Source organism: Marmota monax, unplaced genomic scaffold, assembly GCF_021218885.2.
Source record: "Marmota monax isolate L192 unplaced genomic scaffold, Marmota_monax_Labrador192_F-V1.1 WCK01_AAM20220418_F8-fsc00016, whole genome shotgun sequence".
Lineage (NCBI taxonomy): Eukaryota > Metazoa > Chordata > Mammalia > Rodentia > Sciuridae > Marmota > Marmota monax.
This window is the reverse complement of record NW_026695209.1, coordinates 15,821,897-15,834,186: the sequence shown is the minus strand read 5'-3', so window position 1 is coordinate 15,834,186 and position 12,290 is coordinate 15,821,897. Positions and strand designations below refer to the sequence as shown.

General features: G+C 38.5%; 1 pseudogene; it reads right to left on the bottom strand.

The window, feature by feature from the left end:
• Positions 1–5,006: 5,006 nt before the first annotated feature.
• On the bottom strand, positions 5,007–6,614 carry LOC124083752 (GTP cyclohydrolase 1-like; annotated as a pseudogene).
• Positions 6,615–12,290: the final 5,676 nt, after the last annotated feature.

Sequence of the window (12,290 nt, the reverse complement as noted above, 5' to 3'; positions counted from 1 at the left end):
TATAATGCTACTTTTACATCAGAGAACCTGTGTCTACTGAAAAATCTCATCAGACAAGTTTCATCTTTCCACTCTGCCATATATCCATTCTGGAAATCAGGTTTCTCTAATCACTCTAATCACCTTTCCCCTGACCTCCAACACACACACACACACACACACACACACACACTCACACACACACTTACACACGCCTTAGCCTTAGTAGACCTTTTCTCCTCATTTATGACTTTTCCACTCATCTCTCTGAAATATCCAATTCTTCCTTTTAAGGGACACTAGATGCTTTCTTCCTCAGGACAACCAGTTGCCAGCCTGACACCCAGATGTCACATGGTACCTGCTATCATCTAGTGGAGCAGTCATACTCTTTCTTAATGAAAGCTAGCTCTTCTCTTTTCCTGGGAATTTTTGCACTGATTATAGAAGAGAACAAACATCCTCCTTCAATTAAGTTTGCGATAGTTTGGATGTATCTCCTCTCTGCAAATTTAGATGTTGTCAATGTAATAGTATTAAGAGGTAGGGACTTTAATAGGTGACTAGGCCATGAGGATTCCTTCTCACTCATGGTTGGCTTTGAGACCCTTACAAAAGACTCCACACAGCATCGATCTCTCCTGCCCTTCTGTCTGCTGTCACGTGAGAACATAGCATTTGTTCCCTCCAGAGGATGCAAAAATAAGATGCCATTCTGGAAGCAGAGAACAGCTCCACCAAACAATCTGACCTGCCAGTGTCTTGATCTTTGATGCCCCAGCCTTGAGAACTGAGAGAAATAAATCTGTGTCCTTATAAATTATCCAGGAGCAAGGAGTCTGTTGTTACAACATAAAGGACAAAGACAAGGTTATAAACAATATGTACTCTATTGCTATTAAAGTAAAGCAGAGAAAAAAACAAGGAAAAAATTTCATGCCAAGTTAAATAAAAATTTTATGTAACTATGAATTATATAACTATGTAATTATATATGTGTAATGAGATTCCTTTTGTGTAGCAAAAAATGTACTCATAGAAATAGCTGACAGAATTTACAACAAATAGTAGTGGTTATCCTTTTGAGGATGATACAAAGGGACTTTTATTACTCATACTTCTGAATTGTGTGAATTTTTTATAATCCACATATGTTCATTTTATAACAATATGCAATTAATGTTTTCATTTAAAAAACAAATCAGATTACATCCATCTATTTTTATAGGACAAGTGTAGTGTGTACTTACTTTTCAGAAAATAAAGAAAATGCCATATTATTGTGTGTATAAGAAATACCATTTTCTGTGGGAGGAAATTAAACAATTTAGCTCCCAAGCTGCCCTATAAATAACTATTCCATACACATTTTACTAAAGAAATAGTGGCTTAAAGCATTTAATAACTTGTCCAAGGTCAGAAAGCTGGTAAATAATAAAGAAAAATCATGTGAGAGAGCCAGGATTCAATTAATTTTGTTGTTGTTGAAGATTCTATCTCTTAGTTAAGAAATATTACTCGGTTCAAGATGAAATATTTTTTTATGATTTGTTAGCTAATCAATATTTATTGTTTACACTACAGAAAAGTTGCATGGCTAAGGAATGACAGCAGTTACATGTACATAATTTTAAGACATATCTAGGTAAATTGTATGGTATCGCATTATTCTGTTCATTATGTCTCTTGGATCGTCACATGGAAACCTCATTTTGTGAAATATGCCATTGAATCAGGCCCTTAGGGATTTAATGCTACTAAATGTTAGAGTGGGTCTTCAATTTGCTGATTTCACATAAAACCAATGAACTGTGTTAAGAATCCATGGAGAATACATTGGCATTTTCAGGATCCACTTGTGTGCTGCACATTGTGCCTGGATGGTATTCTTGTCCACACTGAAGTTGTTTCAAAGTGGAATTGATGAATGTATCAACAAAAGCAGATATTCCTATCGTTGTATAGAAGAAACTTGATTAAGTGGTGTTTTGTGATTAAGTCACAATTTTAAAAATTGAACTATTTTTACTGATACAATGAAACAAAATTATACTACTTATGGGGTGCATATTCTAATCTAATTATATCTATCTCCTCAAACATTTGTCAATTCCTTATGGTGAAATCTTTAAAATAATTTCTTCTAGCTTTTTGAAATCTATAGTACAAATTGTTCTCTGGAGTCACCCTCTTGTGCCATAGCACACCAGAATCCCCTTATTACCTGTAACTTGGTACCCAATGATAAAACTCTCTTTATTTTTTCTTTCCTCCCTGTACTTTCCAGCCTCTGGTACCCACCAATCTACTCTCAACTTCTATGAGAACAACTTCTTTAGATTTACTTCTGAGTGAGATTATGTGGTATTTGTCTTTGTCTGACCTATGTCACTTAATAAACTACAATTATATTCATGCTGTCATAAACGATGATTTAACTTTTTGCATGGTTGCATTGTGTTCCCTTTTCTATATGTACACATGTGCATATACATACACATGCACATAAAACCACACTCACATACCCCTTATCCCTGAAAGCCCTTTCTTCTTTCTTCTAACTTATCCACTCTATTTCCCCCCAAATATCCATGCCCTCCTTCATGAAGTCTAGATGTCTTCTTCCTCAGGACTTCCAGTAGACATCCTGACACCCAGGTGTCAGATGGTATTCACTATCATCTACTGGTGCAGTAAGGCTATGATGAACTTGGAAGAGCTCATGTCTCTTTGACACCCTGATTTCATTTTCTTTGAATATATATCCAGTAGTGGAATTGCTGAATCATATAGTAGTTCTGTTTTTGTGTTTAAGGAACCTCCATACCATTTTGTATTATGGCTTTGCTAGTTTATATTCACACCAACAATATGCAAAGATTTCCTTTCCTCCACATCTTCACCAGAACTTGCTGTCTTCAGCCTTTTTGATAATAGCCATTCTTACTGGGGTGAGTTGAGCACTTAGAATTACATCTAGAAATGTCTAAAGATTAAGCAGAATAATGTTATACTAGATTAGATTTCAAAAGGATCTAAAAATATCAACCAATATTGTGCCATAGAAACTTTAGATGCAGAGAAAGGCTAGAGAAAAGTAGCAGAAATTTTAAAAACACATACATACTCATAGGGGGAAAAAAAAACCCACATCTGCATCTTGCTCTCTTATAAGCTAAATGGCATTTCTGTGGCAGAGCTAGGACTACCATAGTTAAAGCAAGTAATGCAGTAAAAACATTTTTTAAGTATGGGATAAACTTGAAGAGTACTATGATAAACAAATAAGAAATTTCTTTGAGAAATATTTACGTTTGTGTTTTTGTGGGGAGCTTGGGGGCTTTTATTTACTTTGTTGTTATTGTTGTTTTTAATTTGACCCACTCTCTCCCAGTTGAGGAAATTTTAAGATAATTAGTAATAAGAAAACAGTTTCCTGGACTGTAACACCTATACCACCTGAAAAGACTTTCACTTGAAGACAAGACCACAAGGGAAACAGGACCAGAGCTCCCCAGTGCATGTTCATGGACACGGATTAGGCAGCTTTGAGAACAGTGGACACACCATAGCATGTGGGTTACTGCCACTTCCCTCTGTCCTCTGTCGGGTTCATGGAAGTTAGGGGTCTGCAGACCTGAAAGTGATGGGATTTCTTAAGAGTTTCTAGAAATGCTTAGAAAAATATTTTATAAATATCAAAATAAAAAAAAATGTTTTGAGGTAGGTACATGGAACACACAAAGTAAATTCTGAAGAAACTTCTAAAGTGACAGTGATTTGCAGTGTCAGTACTAAGCCTTATAAAATAACAGATTTGAAAAAAGGGCAAAAGTATCTACACTTGAAATGGTGTGATAGTCTCATCAAGGCACAGAAAGTTAAATATCTGAATCCCTGTCTGTTAACATCAGGGGGAAAAAAATAAAACCTCATAAATAACTCAGGAAATAATTTCCTATACTTGAATTTTTTTTAAAAAAAGAAATTAGAAATTGTGTAATTTTAACTCATAGTAAAATAGAAAACATAGCTCTTCCACCACTTTCCCTTGGTGACTAATACTGAAATTGGATGGTTGATAAATACATAAAAAATAAAATACCACTGGTGATTTAATAAACACAATCAAAGTGGAGCTGTGCCTGGCTTACAGATTCACTGAGCACTGAGCACTCTTCATAAATTATATGAACACTTCCAGCATTATATCATTTTAGTTGGTGCAGAATAAAACATCCCATTGGCCATAGTTCTCTTCCATGCTCCATGCTTCTGTGTTGATAAGACAGACTATTATAAGATTTCAACAAAATACGTGAATTCATCTCCTTCTCACTGAATAATCCTGGTTTGTGCATGTAGCCTATGTTATCAGCAGTTCACTTTATATGTTGCCACTAAAAGTAGGCAAGAAGAAAGCAGATTGCTTACCTCTTTGTTACTATTTTTTTGTGTTTTCTGTAAATAATTTTAAATAAAATTAGTGATGAGGAATGTTATGGTTTGGATGTGAGGTGCCCTCCCCCTGCCCCCCTGAAAGCTCAAATGTGAGATAATGCAAGAAAATTTGGAAGAGAAATGTTTGGGTTATAGCCTTAACCTAATCAGTGAATTAATCCCTGATGGGGTTAACTCAGGTGGTAAGGGTGTAGCTGGAGCAGGTGGGAATTAGGGCATGGCTTTGGGTATATATTTGTATCTGGAGACTGGAATCTCTCTCTCTGCTTCTTGATCACCATGTGTGAGCTGCTTCCCTCTGCCACACACTCTCCCAATGATGTTTAGCCTCATCTCAAGCCCCAAGAAATGGAGACAGCCTTCTATGGACTAAGACCTCTGAAACCATGAGCACTCAAATAAACTTTTTCTCCTCTATGATTGTGCTGATTGGGTCCTTTAGTCACAGCAGCGAAAAAGCTGACTAAAACAAGGAATAAGATTCACATCTATAAAAATTGAAAATGAAATGTACAATGAAGAAGACACTGGCGGTGTGGTATGCATTACTTTGCACTGGCTGAAGTTCAGCTCTGAATGAGACTCAAAAACTCTCCCCACATCTTTGGGTCTTCCCGAAGATGTGACACTGGTCACAGTTATGCTGTTTATTTTTGGCACCCTTTGAAATCCCATACAGGTGTGTTGCTTCTACCACTACTCTGACTTTAGCAGGTTGTAAGGCTTCTGTGATTGCCACAGCAATTTTATTTCATGAGGTTCTCTTGAACTTGCACTCTCCTACTATAGATATCTACAACCCTTCCAAGCTTGCTGAGACCGATGATTTACTTGGTAGGAAAATAACAGGTAGGGATATTTCCATCAAATGGAACCAGATGATGTTCACACATAGAAAATATCTATGTCCTTCACAATCGCCATATCATCATGATCCTCATCAAATAGATCATGGTTAAGGACATCTGAGATAGTCTCTTGGTAGCCCTTGGTGAAGAACTGCATGGCCACAGATGCCTATTAGGACCATTTGAGAAGCCCCTTCCACTGCAGGTTGGTGCTTATCCAGTTCAGGTGTACCAGTAAGCAGCCACCAGATTAGGGAGGTTGAGCTAGTCATCCTCTGCATCACAGGGCCCCTGGTCCTTACAACAATGGGCGGACTGGAGGCTTGGTCATCAGGGATTCTCTGCCTACAGTCTTGGCCCAGGCCACAAAGGCTCCCACTTGGGAAACCCACTGGCGTTCTGCTGTGGCATTTCTGCCACACTTCTGGGCCCTTTTCCTTAGACCCATCACCACCTCTCCAGGGAGACCCAGGGCACTTCAGGGATGTAAAACTTTGCATACTGCCATGGGCAATGACTTGTGGCCTGAGTCACCTAAGGAAGGTAGATGACCTGCCAGACATGTGCTGAGTCAAGGGCACCACAGACTCCAAATAGGCTGTTTTTGAGCTCATTTTTATTTTCTTCTGTTTGGTCTATCCTGTTATTGATGCCTTCTATTGCATTTTTTAATTTTGCCAAAGGTATTTTCTTGATTCAAAAATTTCCATTTGAGTTTTTAAAATTGCTACTTTTTGTTATGCTTCTCTGATACAGCATTGAACCATTTGTCAGCATTTTCTTCAAGTTCCATAAAGCAATTGTTTTAAATTTTCTTAAGAGTTCTCCCACACCAATGACATTCTGGTTTGTTGCTGGCACTTTATTTGACTATTAGGCTAGGTCATGGTTTCATTTAGGCTCTTGATGCTTGTTAGTGTGTGACATCATTTGGGCATAGATGGATTAGGTGTTTATTTCAGTCTTCCTAACCAAGCTTTGTTCCTGTCTGTGTTGCTAGTAATGTTAAGCAGGATGATTGCTTTTTCTAAGCCTGTAGCTATTTCCATGATCTCAGTACTGGACGTTGCCCAGTTCTGGTTTTCTGAGGGTCTACTGTTTGTGGGTTGTCACTGTTTCTGCATTAAAGGGTGATCAAAGCCCAGGTTTGTCCCTAATACACTCTTGACGTGTTGTTATAAATGAAGCAGGGGAGTATCCAGAAGTAGTGGTCCATCTCCACAAGCCTGTCCTTGGGGTTGACATAGGCCCAGTTGCCTTATCCACAATTCTAGGCTGTGCCCAGGCCACTGCAGGATTCTGCTCAACTCTGGAAAGAATGGCCATGGGTGGACTAGCCCTGGCTCTTATGCCATGCCTATGGCTATCAACACCATGAAGTTGTGTCACACCCTGAGCCCACAGCCCACCAAGACCAGTATATACTGTGGTAAAACTAAGGCTGGCGTTATTATGGTCTATCTATTGCTAAGGTGGGCTCATGGTCCAAGACTACTGCAGTCAGTCACAGGTGATGCTGATTGCAATGAAAGCCTGATAGACTGGAGCTGAGTGGCTTTTCCCAACACTGGAGCTATTCTAGAGGCACGGTCCCCAGGTTCTGTCTCCAGACTTTGTCCCTATTAAGACCTGTCCAGTGTTGGGTTTTACCATCCCATCATTTAATTTCAGGGGAAAGGTCTATACTTAATACCATGACCCCACTGTTCAATGGATAAGATCCTGCTCCACACTTTGTTGCCCAAGGTTGTATTGTTAGTGAAGGCAGCCCCTTGCCCATTAAGGCTGATGTGAAGCTAGGGCACACCTGAATCTCAAAGCTGCAAGGAACTTCACCATGTCTCAAGGGTCACCAAGTACCAGGCCACAGCTGGTATTGATGCAGGAGGGGTTTTGTCCTGCCAAGGTGCCATCTCCTCCTATAGTGGAGGGGTTTTAGAGCTTCATCTAGAAGTGCTGGCCTGAGCCTGGTGATAACTGTGCTATAAGAGGTTGGGGGCCAGGTGGTGTAGATAGTTCCCTGATCATCAGGGCTAACACAAAGCTGGATTGCATCTAAGTGTCCCCTGTCTTTGAGGAAAGGAGGACTGCCCCAGGCCATCTCCAAATCTGGAAATGATGCAGACCAAAACTTCAGTCTGCCCCAGTGGATTGTCTAGAGGTTCCTTCTGTAAGCTCTGATCTGTGCACTGGGTCTTTGGTTTCTGGTGGGTACTGGGTCTCACTGTGGCAGGTTGGCACTGGGCTCTAAGACTAAACCCTGTGCTACCTTTTATGCCCTACACCTCAGTGAGTGAAGTCTACTCCCTGCTCTGCAGTCTGAGTTTGGGGGGTTGGAGGGTGGAGAAAGTTTACTTGTCACCTGGTTAGTACAGTTCCAATAGTCAGTCCATGGGTATTGTCCTGGCAATTGCTGCCATGGAGCTTTGCCCAGCACTAAGTTTCACCATAGTGAGCCTGGTGCTGAGTTTCCAGACTGAGGCCTGGATCTAATTTTTGATACCTCCTCTGAGTGGGAAACATCTTTCTCCATGCTGGGATGCTGGGCATTATGGGAGAGGTGACAAGGGAAGCTCCCTGATTCCTGCTTTCTTCAATGAATCTTTTTATTCTGTTGTACTAAAATCAAACACTATAGTTTCCTGCCTCTTTTCCTTAGCTCTTGTGAATGTAGTTTGGTGCATAGTTATTCAACTTGGTGGATAGTTGATGGCTAGAGAATCTTACTCAGCCACATTTTTGCTCCACCTCCTAGGTTACCATTTCCTAAGTTCAGAGGAAAGACCATTAAGTACCTAGTTTAGATAATTTTTTTATAAATCGAAGCCAGTAAATCCCTGCCAGTCAACCTGATGATTAATTCTGGAATTGGAATATAGTGGAGAAATCAAATTAGAACACAATCACACTAACTTTAATAAAAATGCAACTAAAAACATTTATTGAGTTAGTTATGTATGCCAAGCACTGTGCCAGTTGCTAGGGATACAAAGATAAATTGGGCATGGTTCCTTTCCTCAAGGAGATTATAGTCTCAGGGTAAAACAGGTGAACAGGAAAGCATATCTGGCACAGTTATATCATTTCAGAGTCAGTAGTTTCATTGAGCATGCAGAAGTTTAAGACATATCTAAGTAAATTGTATGGCATCTGCCTTACTCAGTTCATTATGCCTCTTGGATTGTCACGTGAAAATCTCATTTTGTGAAATAGGCCATTGATCAGACCCTTAGGAATTTAATGCTGTGAGTGGGCCCTCAATTTGCCAATTTCACATAAACCCATGTATACATGTATCAAAACGTTACATTGTACCCCATAAGTAATATAATTTTTGTTTTATTATATTAGTAAAAATAATTTTAATTTTAAAAATTGTTACCTAAATGCCACGTAATCAAGTTTCTAATGACAGAGAGGGTGATGAGATAGCAAGGAAGAAAAGGTGAAGTGGCAACATTCCAGTGGAAATAGAAAAAAAAAATGGAATATAGAACAGAGATGGTCAAATTTACCTGACACTGAAGGGCCTTGCTCTCTAAAACAGCTATGAAAAATCACAAGAATGAGTTCAGAAATAACTTGAAAAATATTAACAGTGAGTTCAGAACTTCACTATAGCATTCACCTAAAAAACAACTGGTGTGTTTGTCATATTTATCCAGGGAATAAGATGTGTGTGGATAGGTTGAGCATCCCTAATCTAAAAATCAAAAATCCTGAATACTTCTGAGCCTTGACATAATACTATAAGTAGAAACTACAGATGACCACACACAACAGGTTGCAACCAAAATGCAGGTACCCCATATATAAACTATCAATTACTTTTAGGCTACATGTATGGTGTCCATAAAACATACATTAATTTTGAGTTTAGACTTGGGTCCTCCTCCCAAGTCATCTCATTATATGCATGTGAATATTCCAAAATCTGAAAAGATCTGAAATTCAAAACACTTTGATCTAAAGATGGGGGAGGTTGGAGGGAGTTGAGATATTGTTGGATTTTATAGACTTAGCTCATATTAATTTGGACACTAACAAGTCCCAAATCTGTAGAGTAGTCTGCTAAGCTAGAGACTCAGGCAAGAGTTGATGTTGCAATTCAAGTCTGAGGACAAACTGAAGGCAGAATTTCCTTTTCCTTAGAGAGTTCATAGAACCTAAACTCTATTAGGATCTTCAACTGATTAAAAAAGGTCCACACACACTAAATTATTTGTCTTAGTCAAAGTGAACTGATATACTCATTAACCTCATCTGAAAATACCTTTACAACAACATTCAGACTAATGTCTCGAAGTGATGGCCTAGTTAAGTTGACACATAAAGTTAACATCCAATCAGGCTATATAAAATCATACAATTAAAACCGAAGGGGTTATGGAGAAAATTGGCTTAGAAGGACCAAAAATTTCATAGGTGACTCACTCCAAAAAATCAGTACCTGTTAGAAATAATAGGGCACTTTTATGTACAATAAATTGTTGGGAATGCATAGATAAATACTAGGGTCAGTATGTCACTTCACTCTGAAATCATGGAAGCTTATTTGTAAAATGTGTGTTAGAAGATATTATTGCTTGGATCTGAAATGTCTCTAAAAGCTCAGGTGTTGAGGGCTTGGTCTTTAATTTGGTAGAGTTCAGGAGTTGAGCTTTTGGGAATGATTGGGTCATGAGGATTCTGACCCTATTAGTGGATTAATCTCCTCACAGTTGAATAGACTCTTGGGAGGTGGTAAAAAGTACAGAAGTGTGACCTCGTAAAAGGAAGTGGGTCCTTGGAGGCATACCCTTGGGGATTTTATCTTGCCCTCCCAGTCTCTCTCTCTCTCTTTCTCTCCTTCCTGGCTGCCATGAGGTAAAAGCTCTGCTCACCATGTCCTCTCTACATGATGTTCTTCCTCACCACAGGCCCATAGCAAGGGAGCCAGCTGATTGTGGATTGAAATTTCTGAAACCAGGAGTCAAAATAAATCCTTCTCCTCAAAGTTGTTTAGGTCAGACATTTTGGTTACAGCAATGAAAAGCTGACAAACGCAGAAGGGTTGCAGCTCATAAATTATGGTGATATGGTGAAAGGAAAGTTAGTTAAAATTAGTGAGAAAGTTATAATGCAAAATGTGGATGGGTGGGGCTTTTAACACACATATGTGTCAGAAATAATTGGGCTGGGGTTGTGGCTTAGCAGTAGCATACTTGCCTGGCATGTGTGAGGCACTGGGTTTGATTCCCAGCACCACATAAAAATAAATAAAATAAAGGACGATCAACAACTAAAAAACAATGTTTAAAAAAAATCAAAAATAATTATACTAAGGTTTATGCCAGGAGGTAAGTGATAGATAGAATTAACAGAATTTTATGCTGTCATCAATATTCTTTTTTGTCAAAAAGTCAAAGTCATTGCTGAAATTGAAAGGGAGAATCTGATAGTGTATCTATGCCTGCTTCAAACACAGTACATTGTTTGGTAAGGATTCACTGAATGAGTGAATGAATAAATAACAATAGATTTTTATACTGACTATAAATGGAACAATTTTTGTATCATATGTAGAATTTTAAATTGGCAATGTTTGCTTGCCTGGGTTAAAAAGATGAGGGTTGCGTTGATTCAAGGTAGGGAACCATAAATATTCTAGCAAAAGAAAGAATTGTGTACTGTGTAGCCCAATCTGAACACAAAAGGAGGTAAACACAGGTGAATTCTAGAGGAAGAATAAGAAAGAGAGAGAGGGATGAAAAATGTCAGGGCAATGAGCCTCCTAATGAAGGCAGAGTGCTGCAGTGAAGATAGAGTGTACAGAGCTAAAGGCTTTGAATGGGTGGCCTAGCATATCCCTGGATTTCTTCTCAGACATAATGTACATCATAGCCACAGCTCCCAGACTCTCTGGTGGGGGACAACAGCCGTTACTATAATTCCTGTCTCTTGATAAGAATTATCTAGGTAGTTGGGTAGGAGTGAGTCCATGAGGAAGTCAGACTAAAAGGTGATGGAGAAATTAGCACTTTCAATATTTTACCATAGTACCATGGATATCATAAGCAATCATATTTACCTTAAAATAGAGCCAAGCGCTTTCTAACAATCTGTACCATAAGAAAATGGAATGGGCTGCATTTTGAAATCTGATATGCACTTTTCCAGGGTACACAATAATGCTCTGGCTGCTCTTAATATTAGCTGTTACTAACAATAGGTTGTGGTTAAAGGTATTATTAAATTACTGGAAAATTGGATTGGATGTTACTCAAGGAACAAAAAATTAACTGATTTGTACATTTTGTGAGGTTATTAAATAATTGATCACAATATATTGAATAGTTCACATATTTTTTACTTTTCTTTAATTGGCAATGTACACATAGATATACATATGCAATATATATATACGCCAAAGTCTACCACTCAGTTTCCTAAATATGCAAAATGAAAATAAAACATTTTCAGCTTTTTGTAGGCAGATTAAAGGGCTGAATTTAACATCTGAGAGAGTACAAAGCACCATCAGAGATAGCAAGTTTCACTCTACTCCTCTCAGGCTTAGCAACATTGAGGATGTCTACTGGTCAGGATGCTAGGACCCAGGTCTTGATATATTATAACTTCCTCAAAATGTGAAGCTTAAGAAATCCTTCAACTGTACTTTGCTAACACTGCCCACTGACCATACCTTTTAACTTTAGCATACATAGGAATAATCTGGGGCACTTATTTAAAACACAGAGCCCTGGGCCCTAGACTGGGAAATTCTTATTTGTAGATGTGGGATGAGGAGTTGAATCTGTAGTTTTGATCAGCATTGCAGAGACTTTAATGTGGTAGTTTGTGGGCCAGTTTGAGAAACACTAGCCTAACATGATCAATCCTAACAGTTGATCAATTTGGTCACATGTCATTGTAACTAATTAATTTTTTTATCCATTTAATCTCATTAATCTGAAAGATCAGTTAACTCATATGACTATAAGCATAAACAGAACCTCATTG